The following is a 24,366-nucleotide window of genomic DNA, read 5'->3' as shown; positions in this document are numbered from 1 at the left end:
CCCCTACAATTAGCAACAATTATTAATGTAAGTCACCGATGGGGTAAATTTCCTCTTACAAGGATAGACAAGAGACTTACCTTGTTTCAAAGCCCACTTTTCGATCACAATATCGCGTAAAATCTCAATTTGGTGCCGAAAAATCCAAAACAATCCAAAAGTTATATAAAATAATTAATACATGCTCAATAATTCAAAATTAGACTATTAAATAAATTACCCTATCCAAAATGGTAAATTCCTAAAATTCACCCCGGGCCCACGTGCCCGGATTCCAGAAATTTTCGGAGGAAATTGTTACCCATAATCTCAAGAACTCAAATATACAATTTTTATCCAATTCCATAACTATTTTCGTGGTTAAAATCTCATTTTTATAAAAAAAAAATCTAGGTTTTTCAACTAAACCCTTGATTTCCTAAATTTACAAGTTATAATCTATCCATAAGTTATGTATTTAACTCAAAGTGTGTAGAATTAACTTACCTTCAAGTTGCTAGTCGAAATCCCTTCTCAAAAAGCTCCTAAATCGCCCCAAAATGGAGGAATTAAGGGCTAAAATGGCTGAGTCTCGCCCCTTTAAAACGTTCTGCCCAACAGTGTTCTCGCACATGCGGACGAAGGGACCGCTTCTGCGCAACCGCAGATGCGCCCAAGCTTTCGCACCTGCGCATTTCTCGCTTCCACGCGCCTTGCCTCGTACCTGCGCGCTCGCAGGTGCGCCCCAAAATTTCGCATATGTGGTTGATGGCATGCCCTCCCCTTTTCGCTTCTGCGAGCACCATGTCGCATCTGCGATGGTCGCATCTACGATGGTCGCACCTGCGACTGTCCAAGCGCAGGTGCGATTGCAGTAGAATCTGGAAGCTTCAGCTGCTGTTCCAATTTCCAAAATTGGTCTGAGCGTCGTCCGGTTGACACCCGAAGCCCCTAAGGCCCCACCCGAACATACCAATAAGTTTGAAATCATAAAACGGACTCGTTCGAACCCTCGGAACGTGTAAAACAATATCAAAACTAAGAATCATACCTCAAACCAAATTGATTCAACTTAGAATTTTTAAATTCTACAAACTTACTTCGGACGTGTCGAAATATACTTATACTACTCGGAATGACACCAAATTTTGCGTGCAAGTTTTAAATCACCATACGGAGCTATTCTCAGGCTCGGAATTCCAAACGGACTTCAATTACTCTAAAACCTACTTCAAATCAAATTTAAAAACATTAAACCTTCAAATAGTTGATTTTCACTATTAAGCTCTAAAACGCTCTCGGGTTGTCCAAACCCCGATTCGAACATACGCCCAAGTCCAAAATCATCATACGAACCTATTGGAACCGTCAAATCCCGATTCCGGGGTCATTTACTAAAAATATTGACCAAAGTCAACCTTGGCATTTTAAGGCCAACTTAAGGAACCAAGTGTTCTGATTTCAACCCGAACGCTTCCAAATCCCGAACCAACCATCCCCGCAAGTCATAAATTAATAAAGTACATACGGAGAGTTTTATTTAGGGAAACGGGGTTCTAAAAGTTAAAATGACCGGTTGGGTCATTACATGGGGTATGGGGTAATATGTACGCATGCCTTACTCCTACCCCTTCAAGAAGACAGAGAGGTTATTTCGGAAGACCCTCGGTTTAGGAAATATAAAAGAAGGCAACAACAAACACACCAATTAAAAAATCGAAGCAAAAATACAAAGATACAAAACTAAAGCTGAGTATTGTAATCAAAAGGGCAGAACGAAAGCAACGACAAGTAAACCTAGAAGTCAAGAAATACATTAAAAAAAAAAACTTTCAAAATATTGGAAACAACATTTGGAGATTATTTCAAACAGAGAATTAACATATTGCAAAATGGGCCTGAGGAGTATTTCAAGTCCACTGACAAAACTTAAACCTTTTTCTAGTGAAATTTAATAAAAGAAGAGTATTTGAAGCTATAAAAAAAAGTTTATGATAAAAAATAAACGATGTTTTGAATGTCTTCAAAACCTTTTGTTTCATACTTTAGAACAAAAGAAGTTTGTAAACTTATTAAAAAGTATTTTTGGACCAAACACAATGGAGTTTAGTGAAAATAACGAAAAATTAATTTCTAATAATGACGGTTGGATGATTAACATTAAGTAGAGAACTCTATTTAACGACTATTTATCAAAACTGTCCCAACTCAAAATACTCAGCTAACGAAGTATATTATAAAGAAGGTGGTCTTAAGTATTGCTTGATACCTTTCTTTGAAAGAAAATTTGGTAACTTTTTTTTTTACCTATGCTTTTCGTTGGTCAAACCAACTAAAGTGCTATGTACTTTTCTATTACTCGTACATGCAATTAAAAGAAACGAGACTAAAAGTTCAAATCGAGCCCGATAAAAGAATGATTATAGTTTCGCTCGTCATGGTACAACAAAATGTGAACTAACAGAAATTGAATGGTTTTTACCAAAAACTCTACTTTAACACCTCATAAAGAAGCAAGTCCTCCATTGATGAAGGATGAATGTGTTTATCCTTCATTAAATTATGAAACATTGTGAAATAATACTCAAAGTACAAATATTGAAATATGTAGACAAAAAAGGTAGATAGAAAGGACAAGAGCTTTCTTATTGTCTTCAAGTATGTCCTTCATAAACTAAGAAACATCCTATTTATAGATTTACAAATCTAAACTTAGAGTTACAAAAATTGAAGAGTTATAACAATTAATAATTAATTTAATAGATACATGTATAAAGAAAGGTCAACTGAATGGATATCCATATTAAGTGAATTTATAACATGAAAAAAAAAACATGGCTCTTGTTGGAAGGAATATTTGCTCAAAGACCTCAACCAAGAAACTCTCAGATTATCGAAACGCCGTCTGTGGGGATCGAACCCACGACCACGTGGTTAAAAGCCACGCGCTCTACCACTGAGCTAAGAAGGCTGTCTTGTCAACTGGTTGATTTATTACACTATAATTCAAAACTTATACTTGCCTTTAAGTTTTATATATTGATAATATTAAATAAATGTACACCATTAGTTTAATTGTTTTAACATATTAGTTACCTTTTATCATATTCTCAGTTAATATTTATTATAGAGTTTTATTTATTAGTGACCTTCTAAGTGGTATAGGCATAGTTAAGTGACTTTGTTATTAAAAAGGAAAGAAAAATTATTTTAGCAGATAATTTGGAATAGTTGAGAGACTGTAAGCATTTAAATTTTATTGGATTTAAATCCAATAAAATAATTTGGACTATATATTAAATATATTAGTTCAAATAAATATTATGGGCTGATATAATTGGATCAATTACTCAAGTCCAATATATATGGATTAAATAAATAAGTCTTAATCCATTGGGCTAGCCCATTTAATTGGGCTAAAGTGATGAGCCCACTTCATTAAGTCCAAATATATCATCCTCCTAGAGGCCCAGTTTGGTGTTACGTGTCAAATGGCGTGGCACGCCAAGTCAAATGGAAGATCCAATAGGATCGTGTCACGTGTCAAATGACAAGGCATGCCAAGTCAAATTAAATGGCCGATAAAATGGCGCCACATGTGCAAGTGACATGTTCTGGCCATCAAATGTGGCCTTGTCACTCTTCAATCTGATTGGTCGGAAAGAGTTTGTTCTCATCACAACTCTTCCCTTCCACAACTATAAATAGGAGTCTTCATAACTCATAAATGACACCAGAAGTTATAACAAGAAGCAAGAAAGAGCTTGTGGATCAAACACTGCAAATTCCTCCACAAATTTCAAGCTTCAAGCAATCAAGTTCAAGTTCAAGCTCAAGGACGAAGAACGAATCAACATTCAAAGAGTACGAGTTCAAATCAAAGTCCGTGCTAGCTGAATTCAAGATCATCATTCGTGGCAACAAATATAGATTCAAGATCAAGCTCAAAGACCTTTGAATTCATTTACTGTTGGAAAGAAGAATCAGAAGAATCATAGAGATTGTTCAAACTATTTGAAATAAAATACTACGATTGTTGCAATATTTTTCGGTCTCGATTATTTTTTTGACGCAATTTATTGTGTACACACTGTATTTAATGTTATTTAAGGTTTGTCTTACGTAAGTACTGATACACAAATTATTCGAATATGCATCAAGAAACTAATTTGATAAGAGAATTATCATATTAATATTCTGTTAACATGTAGTAATAGAATATGTTACTCGATCTGCGTGATTGATCAAGGAAAAATATATAACCTGAGACATGGGAGGTTTGAAGGAGAAGGATATTCAAATGAAAGTTCTCTATAAATGATTGTCCACTTATAGAAACTCAATTTGTGCTGGATCGTCAATAGTAATCTTATAATTGTTAAACAATGACATGTAACTACAACATCTGGGATCAAAGATATACACACTTAGGTTTTAAAATAAATATGACTACTAATTCTACTGTCCTTGATCAAACTAATTTAATTAACAATTCTGTGATTACCAATTCAAATAACCCCAAAATGGATAATACCATCTCCACTAATAACCAACATCTAAACTCCTCACCACTTGTCCTTTAAAGATTATATTACTAAACATTTGCCCACTTCCGGTGACCTAGTGCCCACTACACCCATCCATGAACAATTATATGGGTCAACAATACTCTAAATCAACTGAGTCCAACAATAAATACCAACCCAACAGAAACCATGCAACGACAATGAAACCTTCCAATTCACTTCAACCCAATGCTACTAGGAATGGATCTACCGGTCTTTTCTCCGGAGAGGATCACCAATTTGAACCCCATCTTGATGCCATAGAATACTCAGAGGAACAATGCACAACCTCAGGCATAGAACAACTACCTAGCACCAAAGAATGCTTAATAACCTCCACCATGCAAAGTTCAAGAACCAGAAGGAAATCCAATGCGGGGGATAAAGAAAATAATTCCTCCAAACATGGGGTCGAAAACAGAGCTTTTAAATCTAAACGAGGTCATAATCTTACTCTTCAAGGAGAGGTAAGAAAAGAGGCATGTATTCAACTGTCCAATTACACTGTACAAGTTCAACATGGACATAAGGCCGCCACAAAATCTGACAGTAGGAAAGCCCACAATGATCCTAGTGATATCCCTAAGGAAGGACGTAGTTTTTCCTTCGGAGGAGAAGTGGAATGTGAATCACCAAATAACAAACATGATCATGAATAGAGCCACCAATTTCATCATGTGGAATACCGGGGGCTAATAATGATAATTTTCGAAGGAACTTTAGGGAAATGGTTGTCACTCATAGGCCATGCATGGTAGCTCTTCTTGAAACTAAGATGGCTAATCACCACTCCTTCCTAAATGAGTTTAATTTTACGAAGTTGATAGAAGTGCCCGCAGAGGGAAGATCTGGTGGAATGGTGATCCTTTGGGACCATAACGTTATCGCAATTCATAACTTTATTAGGCGGGATCAGGAAATTCATGCAATGGTTGAGGTTCTTCCTAAACGATATTCTTGGCTCTTTATGACTATTTATGCTAGTAATAGTAAGTCTATTAGAAACACTCTTTGGAAAAAATTGGAGAATGTCTATGATAATTATAAAGGCTCTTAGCTAGTAGGAGGAGATTTCAATGATGTTATGATGGCAGATGATAAGTTTGGAGGAAAACCTGTTAATTTAAATAGGTCTTGCAAACTTTGGTCTAGCTTAAATTATTGTAATCTTTTTTATTTAGGTTTCAAAGGGTGTAAATTCACGTGGTCTAATCATAGAAAGAAGAACAAGGGCTTAATCATGGAAAGATTAGACAAGATTTTCTCAAATGAAGACCGTGTTACGATTATTTTCCGAAGCCTCAGTTACTCATCTTCCTAAAACCCACTCGGACCATAGACCTTTACTTGTGAAACTTAGTGTTATGCCTAATATTAATATAGAGAAGCCATTTAAGCTAGAATCTAATTGGTGCACGCATCCAGACTTCATTAATGTCGATAACTCTAGCTGGAAAGATAAAGATTTATGTGATGCTACTTGGTCTTTTAAGCGTAATATTAATGTTTGGAAAAGGAACACTTTTGGAGATCTCTTTAATTAAAAAAAAGGAGACTGTTTGCTAGGCTTAATAGTATTCAAAATTCCCCTAGATACCCCACTAGTACTTTTCTTCAGCAACTTGAAAAATCCTTAAAACTAGACTACAACACCATTCTTAAGCTAGAAGAGGACTATTGGAAGCTTAGATCTAGAATCTCTTGGTTAGACGAGGGTGATGCGAATACTAGAATTTTTCATATTAATTACTGCAACCAACAGGAGACGAAGGAACCATATTACTTTGTTTACCCGAAAATCGAATAACGTTGAATTTGTGTATGGTTCTAAGGATAGGTAGATTCCTTTGACCTGAAGATAACAATACACGTATTTGTTATACGAAATAGAAATGATGAACGAAAATACTTAGTGCGCTTAGAAAGGTAAACACAATGAATTCTTAATATGCCAGAACCTGACTTTTTATTACAATCTATCTTCCTTTTATAGCCAAAGATCACTACTTTATCTATAACAATATAGTAGAATAATATTACTAGTGGAGGACCCATGATGGTATGTCTCCTCCTTAATTCCTGCTAAGATTCTCTCCCTTGGTACGGTTGTAACAGTTTTCTGTCTGTGAGCTCGATACTGACTCGAGCTCCGTGTCGGATCGGAACCTCGGCCTTGGTTTCGAGCTTGGTGATCACTTTCGGGCATCAATGTTCGGGACCTGTGTTGGTCGATGTTTGCCCCGACGCTTGACGCCCCCATCTCGGAATTCGTTCGAGCCCTCCATATAGATACCTTTTGACTGAGATGCCATCGTCAATCGATCTTCATGATCGAGGACCTGTTCTAACCGTATACAGATAGCCCTCTCGTTTCTTGGAAAGGTGATAACGAGAAACGATATGATTTTCCTAAGGCTCGACCGAATCAATGCTGACGTTTCTATCGACTTCGACTATGATGTATGTGATAGCTGTCCCATCGGTTTGGTTTTATCGAGGCATTTAATGTGTGTCAGTCGGTGGTCGGCCACCGCTAAAAACGAACCGCCATGCCTTATAAATAGTTTCCCATATAATGTTTTCCATTTTTGCGCTTCCTCTTTTCCCAGATTCTCTTTGATTATCTTCTCTATTTTGTTGCTTTAGTGTCGCTTATACCAGAGTTTTGGTGCTGTCCCCTCTTTCACCTTCCTTTGTGACTTTTTCTTCTTATATCGATGGCAAAAACTTCAAAAATCGAACCTCAGAAGGAGAAAGCTTCCTCCTCATGGCCGTTTGACGATAAGGCGCCGATGGAGCCGTCCGTTCATGATTATGTTCCCAGCCCGTGTATTTTAAAAACTGATTTTAGGGTGGAGAACCCTTCGTCCGTTTCGAGTCGGTGTGAGCACGTATCGATGTATACGTGCTCTATAATGGAGGGTCACCTCGATGCCGTCAGAAAAGACTGTAGCTGGGGTTCTGAGGTTGTGTTACAAATCCCATCCTCCGATGAGAGCGTCACTACCTATGTGGAGGGATTTTTGAGTGTTTACACCTATCCCTTCACGTTGGGAGCTGTCGATCCCATGATTTTTGATTTCTGCAAAAGATATCAGGTCACCCTCGGCCAAATTCATCCTTCCTTATCGCGTATAGTCATTTTATTGCGCTTCTTCTCTATCAAAGCCGGTGGGTTGGATTTTTCTCTGAACCACCTTATACGACTGTATCGGCCTCAGATTTTTTGTGGGCTAATTAAGCTACAACGTCGAGCATCGAAGGCTTTGATGTCGAGCATCGATGAAGATAAAGATCGATGTTGGATGAGTCGATATATTCGAGTGAGGACTCGTGATCTTATCTCGGAGGAGAAGATGCCGTTCCCTGAAAAATGGAATTTCGATCGTAAGTGATTCATGTTTGCTTTTCGTGTCATTTTCTACTATTTTCTGATATTATTTTCTGATGTCCAGCTGCCCCTTGGATGCCACATGCGGTGCCTGACCTCGAGGATTGGGTTCGAAAGTTAGCCTCGACTTCATCATATGCCGAGCGCGCTTGGCGTGATTTGGCAAAAGGTAGATGGGAGGCCAAGAATCATGGTGAGGTTTGGTTCCTATTTCCCTCGAGGTATATTCTGCGTTCTTTTCGTTATCAACTTTTCCTTTGTATATAGGTGTAACTAGGGATGCCGTTTTGAGGCCTTCGAGCGGTGATGAAGGAAACAAGTCCCTGGTCCTAGAACAGGGAAAAGAAAAGAAGCGGAGGGCTTCCTCTCGGCCGGAGGGCCCCAAGCCCAAAACTCGAAAGATGAGGAGAAAAATCATTGCCCTTTCGATCGACTCGGTCCAATGCCTGAGGGAGGAAGAAGAAGAAGATAGCTCCTCGGCTTTGGTAGTCCGACCAACGAAAGCAGTCGAGGTTGCTAGAGCTGGTGAGCCGATGGCGGCCGTGCCCGTCGGGGTTGGTTTCGAAGACCTAAGTCTCGATCGGAGTACTCCGAGTGATTTGCTCGGGGTAATGGCAATGGGTCATTCGCCTTCTCTTCCGTCTTTTTCTGAGGAGGCGTTGAAAGAAGCTCGAGAGCTAAAAACTCCCGATATTGGTGCTGGCTCAGGTGCAGCAGATCCTTTTAAGGATTGTTTTACTGGTGTTGATGACAGTTCCGATATCGGTGATGCTTCTCTTTTGTTAGAGGAGGCTCAACGTTTTATTATTCGGGTAATGATTCTTCCATACTTGGTTTCTTTGTTCTTTTCCAAACATGACTCATGTTTCTAACTGTGCAGGCCATCGGTAGGTTTCGAGTTGATCTTAGCCAGTATGAGGCCGAACTCCGGAAGGTCCTAGGTGAAAGAAATGCCCTTCGGCTTCTTTGCAGCAAAAAGGACGAGGCTATAAAGGATCTTCAAGCGAATTTGGCTAAGGTCCATGAAGAAGAGGTTGAGCTCGATTAGCAGGTGAGCCTCGTTCTGTTAAAGTATGGATTCGACTCGACCGTGGAAGTTAACCCTTCGTTGTCTTAGTTGCAGCAAAAAATCGAGAAGATCGGGTTACTTCGAGAGGAGGTCGATCAAATCCGAGCCGAATGCAACCAGTGGAAGGAGATCATTGACCGCCTGGCCGCGGAGAAAGAAACCATCTTAACAAAGCTATTATCAGCTGACGTTCAACTTCGAAACGTCAAGTAAAAGGTGTCGGTTCAGGCTAAAAAAATCGATGAGCTTGAGACACGACTTGCTGAGGCTAAGGCAGAGGTTGAGTCGTCGAAAGTTTTGGCGGATAAGTCTATTGCTGTATATCGAACTGATGCTGAGGCCGCTCAGGTGGAGGCCCGAGAAACGGCGAAGACTGCCGATGCTCGAGCTCATTGGGTTGTCGAACTTACTAAGTGTAGATCTCGGAGGGAGACCCTCGAAGAGATACACGCTCGAGGTTTTGACATTACCGAAGAGGTAAGAAAGGTAAATTAGCTTGAAGCGGAAGCTGAAGCTTTGGCTTCTGATGATGATGATGATGATGATGATGATAACGATGATGGTAGCAAAAGCGGGTCCGAGGATGGGGAAGACCCCGACCCAGAAGCTTAGAATTTAATTATTCATATCTGTAAATTAATTACGTAGGCAATTTTGTATATATATATATAACAAGGTCGATTTTGATCGATCAGATTTGGAGTGACATTTTGCTTGTTGAGTTGATGATAATGTGATGATTAACGTAAACTCTGAGTAAACGTAGCTTTTTCAACGTTTCAAACTCGATTGGGTCCTTTGTTCGAACTCGGCAGCCCAGAGGCTTAATATTCGAGTGTTTATTTTGAACTTGAGATGATGTGGCCCGTAGGCTCAATGGTCGAGTGAGTGTTTCGAACTCGGCATAGAGGTAGCCCGTAGGCTTAATATTCGAGTGGTTATTTCAAACTCGAGATAATGTGGCCCGTAGGCTCAATGGTCGAGTGAGTGTTTCGAACTCGGCATAGAGGTAGCCCGTAGGCTTAATATTCGAGTGGTTATTTCAAACTCGAGATAATGTGGCCCGTAGGCTCAATGGTCGAGTGAGTGTTTCGAACTCGGCATAGAGGTAGCCCGTAGGCTTAATATTCGAGTGGTTATTTCGAACTCGAGATAATGTGGCCCGTAGGCTCAATGGTCGAGTGAGTGTTTCGAACTCGGCATAGAGGTAGCCCGTAGGCTTAATATTCGAGTGGTTATTTTGAACTCGAGATAATGCGGCCCGTAGGCTCAATGGTCGAGTGAGTGTTTCGAACTCGGCATAGAGGTAGCCCGTAGGCTTAATATTCGAGTGATTATTTCGAACTCGAGATAATATGGCCCGTAGGCTCAATGGTCGAGTGACTGTTAATCCCGGTTGCATAATAAATCTCAAGTCATTGTACATATGTTTTGTGCCAATCTATATGAGCATGGTTCATTTTGACTATTTTGGCTCTTACAATTTTTCCTCTATTGTTGTGAGAAGACTTTCATGCATTTGAACTCGATGTATTCGAGGGCCTGGTGCCCCCCGGTATTCGAGGCTGATTGGGCTAAGGGTCGAAAGCCTCGGATATTGTTTAAAAGCACAGCACGATCGATGGTTGCCTCATTAAAAACCTTGCCGCAAAAACCCATTTGCTTAAAAAGATCTACTTCTGTTCTTTGTTCGAACTTCTGTACGGGACAGTTGAATAAATATGGGAAGGTCTGACCTTAGCAGTAGTATCGTTTTAGATGTGATACATTCCAACTGCTTGATAGCTGTTTGCCGTTTATGATGCCGAGCCTGTACGATCCTTTCCTAAAGTTCTCGAGCACCTGGTACAGTCCTTCCCAATTTGGTCCTAGTTTTCCTTCGTTTGGATTCCGAGTATTGATGGTGACTTTCCTTAACACCAAGTCCCCTGGCTTGAAGTGGCGAAGTTTAGTTCTTCGATTATAATACCTTTCGATTTGTTGCTTTTGTGCGGCCAACCGAATGAGGGCGGCTTCTCGTCCTTCGTCCAATAACTCAAGGCTGGTGTTCATAGCCTCGTTATTTGATTCTTCCGTCATGAATCGAAATCTGGGACTAGGCTCTCCGACTTCGATTGGTATCAATGCCTCGGAGCCATACACTAAGGAGAATGGGGTCGCCCCTGTACTAGATTTTGATGTTGTTCGGTATGCCCAAAGGACTTCGGGCAATATTTCTCTCCATTTTCCCTTAGCGTCATCCAATCTCTTCTTCAGGTTTTGAAGAATAGTTTTGTTTGTCGATTCGGCTTGTCCGTTTCCGCTGGGGTGGTACGGGATTGATAGTATCCTTCTTAATTTGTGGTCTTCGAAGAATTTTGTGATTTTGGTGCCAATAAATTGCTTTCCATTAGCACATACTATTTCGGATGGTATCCCGAATCGGCATATGATATGATCCCATACAAAGTCAGTAACCTCTTTTTCTCTTACTTTCTCGAACGCCTGCGCTTCAACCCATTTAAAAAAATAGTCAGTCATAAACAAAATAAATCTGACTTTACCTGGGGTCGATGGTAGGGGGCCGACGATGTCCATTCCCCATTTCATGAATGGCCATGGGGATAGGACCGAGTGAAGTTGCTCTCCGGGTTGATGGATCATTGGCACAAACCTTTGACATTTATCACATTTACGAATAAATTCTTTTGCGTCTTTGCCCATATCGATCCAATAATACCCTGCTCTGATCACTTTTCGAACTAACATGTCGGCACTGGAGTGATTGCCACAAGTGCCCTCGTGTACTTCCCGGAGGATGTAATTGGGATCTCCCGGACCTATGCATACCGCCATCGGTCCATCGAATGTTCTTCGATATAATGTTCCGTCCGCAGTCAAAGTAAATCGAGCAGCTTTAGTCCGAAGGGTCCTGGATTCTTTGTGGTCTGAATAAAGCTTTCCGTTTTTTAAGTATTCAATATACTTGTTTCTCCAATCCCAGGTTAAGATAATAGAATTTATTTCGGCGTGCCCTTCTTCGATTACAGATCTTGAAAGTTGAACGACAGTTTTCGAGTTCAAATCATTCACCTCGACCGATGATCCCAAATTAGCAAGCACATCAGCCTCATTATTCTGTTCCCGTGGAACATGTCGTAGGCTCCATTGTTTGAAATGGTGCAAAGTGATAAGCAGTTTGTCCAAATACCTTTGCATTCTGCCTTCTCGGACTTCGAAGGTTTTGTTTACTTGACTCACCACCAGCAAAGAGTCGCAATTGGCCTCAACGACCTCCGCTCCCAAATTTCTAGCTAGCTCGAGACCTGCAATTATGGCTTCATACTCGGCCTCGTTGTTAGTTAACCTGATAGTTTTAATAGCTTGCCTAATAATGTTACCCGTGGGAGATTTCAAAACTATGCCTAGCCCGGACCCCTTTACGTTCTAAGCTCCATCCGTAAAGAGGATCCATGCCCTCGTCGATATATTTGATTTTAACAGTAGTTCTTTTTCGACTTCGGGTACGAGGGTAGGCGTGAAATCGGCCACGAATTCTGCTAAAATTTGAGACTTGATGGCCGTTCGAGTTCGATATTCGATATCATACCCACTGAGTTCGATGGCCCATTTGGCCAATCGGCCTGATAGTTTGGGCCTATGTAAAATATTACGAAGTGGGCAGGTGGTTAATACGCTTATGGGGTGGCACTGAAAGTACGGTCGTAACTTTCTAGAGGCGCTAATCAGCGCAAGTGCCAATTTTTCCAAGTGCGGATATCTAGTTTCCGCTTTCCCTAAGGTCCGACTTACGTAGTAAACATGAAATTACGTACCTTCCTCTTCTCGAACCAGGACACTGCTTATGGCAACTTCTGATACTGCCAAGTACAGGTAAAGTTTTTCGTCGGTTTTTGGAGTGTGCAGCAGTGGTGGGTTTGATAGATATCGTTTCAGTTCTTGTAACGCTAGTTGGCATTCCGGTGTCCAGGCAAAATCGTTCTTCTTTTTTAGTAAAGAAAAAAATTTGTGGCTTCGATCTGATGATCTTGAAATGAATAGGCCTAAGGCTGCTATTCTTCCTGTTAACCTTTGTTCAGCTTTCACGCTGTCCACGATGGTGATGTCTTCAATGGCCTTGATTTTGTCGGGGTTAATCTCGATTCCCCGATTTGATACCATGAAGCCGAGGAACTTACCCGAGCTGACTCCGAAAGCACATTTTTCGGGGTTGAGCCTTATGTTGTATTTCCTCAGAATATCGAATGTTTCCTGCAAATGGGTCAAATGGTCCTCTGCGCGCAGGGACTTAACTAGCATGTCATCAATATAGACTTCCATTGATTTACCTATTTATTCTTCGAACATTCCATTTACTAGGCGTTGATAAGTAGCTCCTGTATTTTTTAGCCCGAAGGGCATTACATTATAACAATATGTTCCATATTTGGTTACAAATGAAGTTTTTTCCCAGTCTTCCGGGTTTATCTGGATTTGATTATACCCGAAATAGGCATCGAGAAAAGTAAGGATCTCGTGGCCGACCATGGCATCGATTAAGTGATCGATGTTGGGCAGTGGATAAGAATCTTTGGGGCATGCTTTGTTCAAGTCCTTGTAGTCTATACACATTCTAAGTTTGTTTTCCTTTTTAGGCACTACGACCACATTGGACAACCATTCGGGGTATTTCACCTCTCGAATGGATCCTATTTTGAGCAGTTTAGTTACCTCATCCTTTATGAATGCGTGCTTCACCTCCGATTGGGGTCTTCTTTTTTGCTTCACCGGTCTGAATCTAGGGGACACACTTAGTCGATGTGTTGTTATGTCCGGCGGGATTCCTGTTATATCTAAATGGGACCAGGCAAAGCAGTCGATGTTATCGATAAGAAATTGAATGAGTTTCTTCCTGAGTTCGGGGCTCAAACCCCTTCCCAGGTATACCTTTCGTTCGGGCCAATGTTCGATCAAAATGATTTGCTCCAATTCCTCAATCATTGACTTGGTGGCATCGGAGGCATCGGGGGTCACGAAGGATCGAGGGATCCGCTGATCATTGTCTTCTTCGATGTTCTGCTTACCTGGCTGGGTCGAGGCTGATGTCTTTGATTGCTATTTGGTATTCCGGTCTTCGACTGTGCCTCCTTTTGAACCCGATCCTTTCACCGGCGAAGACGAAGATGTTTGTTTTGCTTCCTCGACAGAGAACATTTCCTTTGCGACTGGTTGTTCTCCGTACACTACTTTGACACCTGTTGGTGTTGGGAATTTGAGGACCTAGTGTAGGGTCGAAGGTACAGCTCTTATGTTGTGTATCCACGGCCTTCCGAAGAGGGCGTTATATCTCATATCGCCTTCGATCACGTGAAACTTTGTTTCCTGAATTGTTCCGGCAACGTTTAACGGTAGGGTTATCTCGCCTTTGGTAGTTTCGCATGCCATATTGAATCCGTTTAAAACTAAAGTTGCGGGTACGATCCGGTTTTGTAGGCCGAGCTGTTTTACGACCTTCGATCTGATGATATTGGCCGAGCTACCTGGATCAATTAACACACGCTTAATTTTAATTTTATTCATGAGTACGGATATTACCAGTGCATCGTTATGGGGTTGGATGATTCCCTCTGCATCTTCATCATTGAATGGTAAAATCTCTAAGGGAGTGTAATCTTGAATTCGAGATCGCTTTTCCCTCACAATCGACGTTTTAGTGCGTTTAAGCATAGGTCCCTGAGGGGTATCGACGCCGCCGATGATCATGTGAATGATGTGCTGTGGTTCTTCTACTTCATTTTTCTTGCCGAAGTCCTTGTTTTTAAAATGGTTCTTCGCCCTATCACTCAAAAATTCCCTAAGGTGTCCTTTGTTAAACAAGCGGGCCACTTCCTCTCTTAACTGTCTGCATTCTTCCGTTTTGTGACCATGGGTGCCATGATATTCGCATATTTGATTGAGGTTCCTTTGGGCCGGATCGGTCTGCATGGGTCGAGGCCATTTGGTATCTTTGATGCGTCCGATAGCCGATACGATGGCGGATGCATCGATGTTGAAGTTATATTCCGATAATCGAGGAACTTCTATAGGATCGACATATTTATCAAAGCCTCTCTTGCTCATAAGTCCCCGAGAATTTTGCCCCCGATCATACCTTCGGTTATTCCGAACTGTCTCATGTGCCGAACTGTGATTCATCTGATCTGCGACGTACGGCTGGTGTCGGTCTCTGTTTGGCCTTTATTCTCTGTAGGTTTCCTTCAGAATTTTAGTGGTTGTGTGGTTCTGACGCGTGGGTTCATACGGAGATCCCAATTGATCATCTTCGACCCTAATTTTCGATTGATACCGATTGTGTACATCCGCCCAAGTTATTGCAGGGTATTCGATCAAGCTTTGTTTCAGCCGACGTGATGTTGTCGAACTCAGTCCGTCCAACCCTTGGGTGAAAGCTTGTATGGCCCAGTCGTCTGTGACTGGTGGCAAATCCATGCGTTCCATTTGAAACCGGGATACGAATTCCCTCAGTATTTCGTCACCCCTTTGTTTTACTTTGAATAGATCTGATTTCCTCGTTACGACCTTTATGGCACCAGCATGTGCCTTTACGAACGAATCTGCTAACATGGCAAAAGAATCGATAGAATTTGGTGGCAAGTTGTGATACCAGATCATCGCTCCTTTTGCGAGGGTCTCTCCGAACTTTTTCAACAATACGGACTCGATCTCATCGTCTTCCAAATCGTTGCCTTTGATGGCACATGTATAGGAGGTGAGATGCTCGTTAGGATCGGTCGTACCGTTATATTTGGGAATTAGGGGCATACGGAATTTTTTTTGGGATTGGTTTTGGTGCCGCGCTCGATGGAAAAGGCTTTTGTATGAATTTCTTCGAATCCAGCCCTTTCATCATTGGCGGAGCCCCCGGGATCTGATCGATCCTAGCATCATATGTTTTGAATTTTTTGTCGTTGGCTTCAACTCATTTTGTGAGTTTCTCGATCAATTTAGCAATTTCAGGAGTGGTTCCTGATTCTCGCTCGTTTGATTTCACTGTTTCGGGCTCCGTTCTTGGGGTTACTTCTCGAAGAAGTGGATTGGAGTTTGGCTTACTTTGCATGTGAGTTTGGCTCTGTAACTGAGCTATCGCTACTTGTTGGGCTTGTAGCATTTCGAAAATCATACGCAAGCTGACCCCGATTTCCCCCGTATTGTGGGTGTCTCGGGCTATGGGTCGAGCGCCGCCCTGAACGCTTCTCTCCTGCTCAGAATGCTGATTCACTTCTAGAGCTATTCGTGAATTGATATCTACTAGTACTTCGGCTCGAATTTCGGGTTCCTCGATTCGAGCCTCGTTGCTGTTGTTGGGTAGCCTTTCGGCCCCGGACACTAAGTTGTTGGTTTCATCCTAAAGGCCGGCTTCGAGGTCGATTGGCTGAGCCATTGCTGGTATGAAGTTGTAAGCTGGAGTGTACTGTATATTTGTATTAAATAATCACTTATTATCCTTAGCCCCACGATGGGCGCCAGACTGTTTACCCAAAAATCAGATAACATTGAATTTGTGTATGGTTCTAAGGATAGGTAGATTCCTTTGACCTGAAGATAACAATACACATATTTTTTATGTGAAATAGAAATGATGAACGAAGATACTTAGTGAGCTTAGAAAGGTAAACACAATGAATTCTTAATATGCCAGAACCTGACTTCTTATTACAATCTATCTTCCTTTTATAGCCAAAGATTACTACTTTATCTATAACAATATAGTAGAATAATATTACTAGTGGAGGACCCAAGATGGTATGTCTCCTCCTTAATTTCTGCTAAGATTCTCTCCCTTGGTGCGGTTGTAACAGTTTTCTGTCTGTGAGCTCGATACTAACTCGAGCTCGGTGTCGGATCGGAACCTCGGCCTTGGTTTCGAGCTTGGTGATCACTTTCGGGCATCGATGTTCGGGACCTGTGTTGGTCGATGTTTGCCCCGATGCTTGACGCCCCCATCTCGGAATTCGTTCGATCCCTCCATGTAGATACCTTTTGACTGAGATGCCATCATCGATCGATCTTCATGATCGAGGACCTGTTCTAACCATATACATACTTGTTTAAAAGATGAGATGGGAACTGGATTGATGATCATCAATCCATAATGGCTCATGTACAAAACATTTTCCAGGATATGTTCCGTACCTCACATCTTGATACCAACTGAAAAAGCATTTTAAATGATCCTACTCCGTTTAATAATATCGACCTCTCTTCACTAGATAGACCTCTACTAGATAGTGAAGTTATAAGGGCGATTTTTTCATTTAAACCCTTTAAAGCCCCAGGACCGGATGTCACCCTTTTTTTCTTCCAAAAAAACTGGAAAGTGGTGGGTCAATCAGTTGTAGATTTTTGCCATAATGTATTTTCATCACAAACTATTCATTCAGCCACCAATAATACGTATTTATGCCTCATCCCCAAAATTCCAAATGCGAACAATCTTAATAACTTTAGACCGATAGGTCTATGTAATACTACTTATAAGATTATCACTAAGATCATTTCTAATCGACTCAAGCCTTTCCTGGATAATCTTATTAGTCCCTTTGAATCTAGTTTTCTTAAAAATAGAAGAGCTAGTGATAATGCTATTGTTATCCAAGAAATCCTTTCTAAGTTTAACTGTTTCAAATATTTTAATGCGTATATGATCCTCAAAATTGATCTAGAAAAAGCATTTGATAGACTAGAATAGTCCTTTATCTACCGAACCTTGAGATACTTCCACTTTCCTCCAAAAATTACTAAGCTTATTATGACTTGTATTTCCACCAGTAACATCTCGATCCTAGTAAATGGTTCTAGAACAAACTATTTTAGTCCTAGCCTAGGTATTAGACAAGGTGATCCTATGTCACCATATATATATTTATACTTTATATGAAAATTTTATCTAGGCTTATAAATCACTAGGTAGACATTAGAAATTGGGACCCTATTAAGCTTAATAACAGAAGCCCCCCGCTTTCTCATCTATTCTTTACCGACGACCTCACACTCATGGCAAAGGTTAAAGACAAATCTAGCAATACAATCCTTTATTGTCTGGATATGTTTTGTGTTTTATCAGGACATAAAATTAATCATATAAAATCTAAGATCATTTTCTCCAAGAACTGTCCAAAAAGCACACCCACTCATATTTCCACTCTACTTAATATCAAAATCAGTAGCAACTTTGGAAAATATTTGGGCTTTCCAATTCTTCGTCACAAGCCTGTAACGAGCCGGCCAGTCATTTTGAGTATTACAATCCCATTTACTGCTCAATTTATACTTCACAGTTGTTATGTGAATTACCGGGGTAAATGGTTCACGTCCGGTGAGATTTTGGAATGAATTGGACCATTTAGTGTCAAGGTTTAAAGCTTAAGTAAAAATAGTGACCGGATGTCGACTTATGTGTAAACGACCCCGTAATAGAGTTTTGATAATTCCAATAGCTCCGTAAGGTAATTTTGGACATAGGAGCATGTCCGAAAAATTATTTGGAGGTCCGTAGTGGAATTGGGCTTGAAATGCCGAAAGATGAATTTTTGGAAAGTTTGATCGGGGGGTTGATTTTTTGATATCGAGGTCGGAATTCGATTCTGAAAATTCGAATAGGTCCATAATATAAAATGTGACTTGTGTGCAAAATTTTAGGTCAATCGGACGTGATTTGATAGGTTTCAGCGTCGTTTGTAGAATTTAGAAATTTCAAAATTTATTAGGCTTGAATCCGTGTGTAGTTCGTATTTTTGAGGTTGTTTGATGTGATTTGAGGCCTTAAGTAGGTCAATGGTGTGTGTTAGGACTTGTTGGTGTATTTGGACTGGGTCTCGAGTGGCTCGGGTGAGTTTCGGATGATTAACGGATCAAATTTAACTTGAAACATTTCTGGAACTGCTGCCTACTGGTGTGATCGCACCTGCGAAGCTTTTGATCGCAGGTGCGAAGCCGCATGTGCGCGAAATCAGCCGCAGAAGTGGCCAAGTATGGAACTGGGAAGTGCTCACAGGTGCAAGGAATTTGCCGCATCTGCAAGGCCACATGTGCGAAGGTGTTGGCGCAGATGCGGACTGGGGCTGGCGTGGGGGCGAATGCAGGTGCGAAGGGGAATGCGCATCTGCGAGCCCACAGATGCGAGAAGGCGCCGCAGATGCGAGATTTGAGAAGGCCGGTTATTTCCGCAGGCGCGCAATTTTGTCCGCAGAAGCGAGGGTCACAGGTGTGACCCCTTTTCCGCAGATGCGGAAATCGCTGGGATAGAACCTTAAATTCGAGGGTTCGACATTTTCACCCATTTTCGAATTTTGGAGCTCGAGTTGGGCGAGTTTGGAGAGGAAATTTTTCACACAACTTGGGGTAAGTGTTCTTAACTCCCTTGTGACTATATTCCATGAATTAATCTTCATTTTTTGTATAAGATTATTGAATCTTCAAGAGAAATAGAAGGAAAATTCTATAATGTCACAAAATGAATTTTTCAAGTTTGAATACTGATTTAGAATCGGATTTGAGTGAAATTAGTATGGTTGAACTTGTAATTGGATGAGTTGTCGTATTTTGTGAGTTTCGTCGGATTTCGAGACGTGGGCTCTACGGATAATTTTTGGGGCGTCATTTCGGATTTTGTGGAAAATATTAGCATTTTGATATGGAATTAATTCCTATAAATTGTGTGGACTGAATCAAATTAATTATGGTAGATTCGAGCTGTTCGGGAGTTGATACGCGCATAATGGGATTTTTGGATCATTGTTTAGCTTGCTCGACATTGGATTCGGCTTGTTCGAGGTAAGTAACTCTTATAATCTTGGAGTTGAGGGTATGAACCCTGAATATATGTATTTCGTGAATTATTGGGAGGTGATGCACATGCTAGGTGACGGACGTGTGGGCGTGCACTATAGAAATTATGACATAATTATTTCTGTGGAATTTTGTAGTTAAATGATCTTGGCATTTTTCATGCGATTTTATGAGTTAAAGAAATTGAGCTGAAAAGCATATTAAAAATCATGTTGATGCTATGTGCCAGTATTATTGGGACCCACAGAGGTCATATTGCTGTGAATTATTTATTTTAAATTAAAAATTCATACTCAGTCATATTCATTTCATTGCATATCATATCTCAGTCTCTGTTATTATTTATTGATACATCATATCATCATTTTTGGGCTATTTTCATGATATTGTGAGTCCGAGAATCTGGAGAGATTGATGACCGAGTAAGGCTGAGGGCCTAATTGTGAGGATTATTATGTGGATCGGGGCTGCCTGCCTGCAGCATGCTTTATATACTTTATTATTAAAGCACGTGAGTTGTCCGTGCAGATTTTAGCGCTTGGGCTGAAGGAGCCCTTCCGGAGTCTGTACACACCCATAGTGACCGCAGGTACCTACTGAGTGTGAGTGTCGAGTGACTAGGAGGCATGAGTGATTGTGAGGTATGCCCGAGTGGCATGAGTGATGGTGAGGTATGCCCGAGAGGCATGAGTGACTGTGATATTTGCCCGAGGGGCTGTATATGAGTGATGTTCTGCCCGAGGGGCTGTTTATGATTTTATCACTGAGTTGCATCTCATTGGCATGCACACATGACATACATGCATAGAAATGTATTTTTCTCATGCTGTACAATATCACATCATTCATGATTTCTCACACATTTTTACAGATGGGCATAGTGATGCATTTGTTTTACACGGGTTATCCGGAAGGAAAATGAAATATCTTATTTATTATTGAAAAGATTTTGGGAGAAATTATTATTTTCAAACTATTCATATTTTTGGCAACTTCGGCAAACGATTTGGGTTTTCACTGATGTATTTGAAAGGAAGAACTATTATTTTTGAAATCATGATTTGGCTGAGCATTTTATTTCTGAGTTACTTCTGGTATTATTTGCTTTATATTGTTATGGACTGTTGTGGACTATTGGTTATGGATCCGACCTTGGTAGAAGCTCGTCACTACTTTCAATCTACGACTAGGTTTGTTACTTACTCAGTACATGGGGTCGGTTGTACTATTCTTAGAAGCTCATGATTTGTACTAATAGTTCTTGGGGATTGTATAAGATTAAGATCTTTATTCACTTAAATTGCTTTAAGAATTATTATTGAAATTGGATAATTGAAAGTTGGCTTACCTAACGGGTTGGGTTATGTGCCATCACGACTAGTTAGATTTTGGATCGTGACAAAGCCAAAGGCTACTGACTTCCAGTTCATTATTGACAACATGCATTCTATACTATCAAAGTGGAAAACAAACTGTCTGACTATAGCTGGTAGAACTACCCTTGTTTCTTCTTCCCTCAATACTATTCCAAATCATGCAATGCAATTTACTCTTCTACCTCAAAAAATTCTAAAGGTTATTGATAAAATCTAAAGAAACTTTATTTGGGGCAGTACCGAGGATCATAAGAGATTGAACTTGCTAGGTTGGAATGATATTACTAGGAATAAGTCAGTGGGGGTCTTAGTATTAAAAAAGCTAAGTCTAAAAATCTGGCTCTACTCACAGGGCTCACTTGGAGATTGCTAAACAACTCGTATGCTCCTTGGTCTAATCTTCTTATTGCTAACTACGCCACACGTACCAGAAAAATTAATACTTCTTTTATTTTGAGTGCGATTATTAAGGGTTGGAATTACTGTAGCAAAGGAATTTTATGGTCCATTTGCTCTAAATCAACACTAGACATATAGAACTCTCGATGGATCCCAAATAGCGAATCTCTTAGCTAGGAATTCAATCCATGGATCCCTTAATATCAGTGACTATAATCTAAAAATCAAAAACCTGTTACAGGATAAAACCTGAATTTTTTTCAAGTTATCCTTTGTGTTTCTAGTAGTATTACTGACCAAATTTATATTATCCCAACCCCTTTATATGATACCAACCATGATGTCTCTATATGGTCTCTCAATAGTAGTGGTAAATTTAGTACTAGCTCATGCTATAAGCTTATTGATGATTAAAGCATTACTAATAAGGACTTCTCCAGGATCTGGGATATTCACACACCCACAAAGATCAAATTTCTTCTTTGGAAATGCTACCATGATCGACTCCCTTGCAGATCCTATATAAATCATATAGGAATAAATATCGATGACATTTGTCCTATGTGTAGAAATGATCGCGAAACTATCCTCCATATCTTCATACTTTGTCCTGTAGTTAAAGCTTTTTGGGAAAGCCTAGGTGTCTCTAACCCTCTAGCTAGTGGAGACACTCATTGGTTGCTCGTAATTAAAGACCTTAAGATCAATCTCCATCACAAATATATCTGCTGGGCGGATCTTTTTCCTTTTGCACTATGAAATATCTGGAATAACAGAAACAAGAATAATCAGGAAAATACTAACCACATTTTATGTCCTAAGCTCGTATTTCAACAGGCAATGGAATACAAACTCCTCGCAGTCAAAGAGCAAAGTTTTGATAAGAAAAAGCCTATCAGAGTCAGTTGGGACAAACCCCCTTTAGGGTGGTTTAAATTCAACACTGATAGAGCTTTTCAGAATAATAAGCTACGCAGTGGTCTAGGCGGGGTAATCAGAAACAATGCAGGAGATTGGGTGGCCGGTTTCTACGATTATACCTACACATCATCTCCTATCCAAGCTGAGCTACTCGCCCTAAAAGCAGGCCTACATTTGGCATGCGAGCTTCAGCTCATTCAAATAGAGATTGAGACAGACTCGTCAGAAGTAATCAAGAGCCTTGAACAAGGTTACCCTTCATATGACGCTATTATTCGTGATTGCAGGTTTTTAATGCTCCGGTTAGAGACAGTGGTGGTCAGGCATAATTTCAGGCAGGGAAATCAAGAGGCGCACTTTTTGGCTAAGGAAGCTTCTAAGCAGTCCAACCTACATCAACTGATGTATTTTGCAGCTCCACCTCCATTTGTTGAATCCCAGTATCTGGCGGATAGAGAAGGAACACATTTTATTAGACTTACTACAGATAATACCTGTATTAAGCTAGCGGAACTTGGCAATCAAAATGCCCTAAGAGGCATTTCTATGGGATGTAACACTATTAACCAACTTTAGTATTAATATATAAGTAGTTCCATTTCCTCAACAAAAAAAAAAACAATGATACAAATATTTTAAGATGTCCAGAGAAAAATGTGATATATTTTAATATATATCAAATAATATAGAAGATACTTGTGGGAAATTAAGCTTCAAAAAGTGTTTCGCTAATCGTGTACTAAATTTTTTGTCTTTGCGTAATTTTTAAGTCCTCGACACCTAGCACATCTGAAAAATCACTAAGCCCTCTTTTTAGCAACTTCGTGTGAAGAAGAGCGTTGATACGTAAATGTGCCTGTAATTTATCTTTTTTTTTTTTTTTTTTTTTGATAGGAGGAATGAAATTTTATGTAGCTACATTTACTAATTAAATTGATAAATCCAGATGAAAGGAAAGCGAGGAAAGAAGTGTATCTAACTTATTATACTTAGAAAAAAAAGGAGTGATAAAGTCAGTAGGAAAATTCATATTTCATTTACATGTTCTTAATCTTATAATAACGTAGAAAATCATTGAAGTTTATGAAAAAAACTATCATAAAAATTAATAAACATGTCTTTTTATCTAGTTTATAACTCAAATAACAAGAATATTTGGGTTTATCGCAAAAAATATAACAATTTCTTTCCTTAATCAATCCACAATAAAACCAAAAAAGAAAACATTGCTATTATACATCTTTTTCCTCCCTTTCTACAAGCTCATTTTCCATTGGTTTCTATCAGTTCAAAAATGGTTATTGAGTTGGATATTACCAAAACTCAAGAATTAGGAAAATCTGGATTGGTTCTTGAAAAAGAAACGCCGTCTGTGGGGATCGAACCCACGACCACGTGGTTAAAAGCCATCCGCTCTACCACTGAGCTAAGAAGGCTGGCTACTGAAGTGTTGGATATTATAGAACAAATAGTCAGAAAGAAACAAATAGCAAGTAGTATTTCCATCGTGTCATCTCCTTCTATCAAACTAATTTTAGGATACGTGTGTTGCACATATGTATAATGTCTATCAATTAAAAGTATATATATTGACGTTAAAATAAAATGTAATATTGGTTTAAACATTGAAAATAATTTTTCTCACACTAACATAGTAATTGTATTCAATATCTTCTGAATATGCATAGATGATGAATTTAGTTAAATTAGTTGTATATTATTTTGTAATTATACATATCTTATAATATGATATACAAATATGTTAAATTGTGTCTCACCTGAAATCTCTTTATGAATACATTTTGTCTTCTACTATTTCATCCTTGTTTCTTAAAGTTT

At 39.8% G+C, this 24,366-nt stretch overlaps 2 non-coding genes across 2 annotated transcripts; both read right to left on the bottom strand.

Annotated features, from left to right (window-relative positions):
* Window positions 1-2,878: 2,878 nt before the first annotated feature.
* On the bottom strand, window positions 2,879-2,950 carry TRNAK-UUU (transfer RNA lysine (anticodon UUU)). The gene has a single exon. It is a non-coding gene; the product is annotated as a tRNA-Lys (tRNA).
* A 20,941-nt stretch (window positions 2,951-23,891) lies between these two features.
* TRNAK-UUU (transfer RNA lysine (anticodon UUU)) lies at window positions 23,892-23,963 on the bottom strand. Its single transcript has one exon. It is a non-coding gene; the product is annotated as a tRNA-Lys (tRNA).
* Window positions 23,964-24,366: the final 403 nt, after the last annotated feature.

The sequence above is a fragment of the Nicotiana tabacum genome, chromosome 9 (genome assembly GCF_000715075.1).
Source record: "Nicotiana tabacum cultivar K326 chromosome 9, ASM71507v2, whole genome shotgun sequence".
NCBI classification, from domain to species: domain Eukaryota; kingdom Viridiplantae; phylum Streptophyta; class Magnoliopsida; order Solanales; family Solanaceae; genus Nicotiana; species Nicotiana tabacum.
The sequence above is the reverse complement of the archived record's forward strand: the minus strand, read 5'-3'. Positions and strand labels throughout refer to the sequence as shown.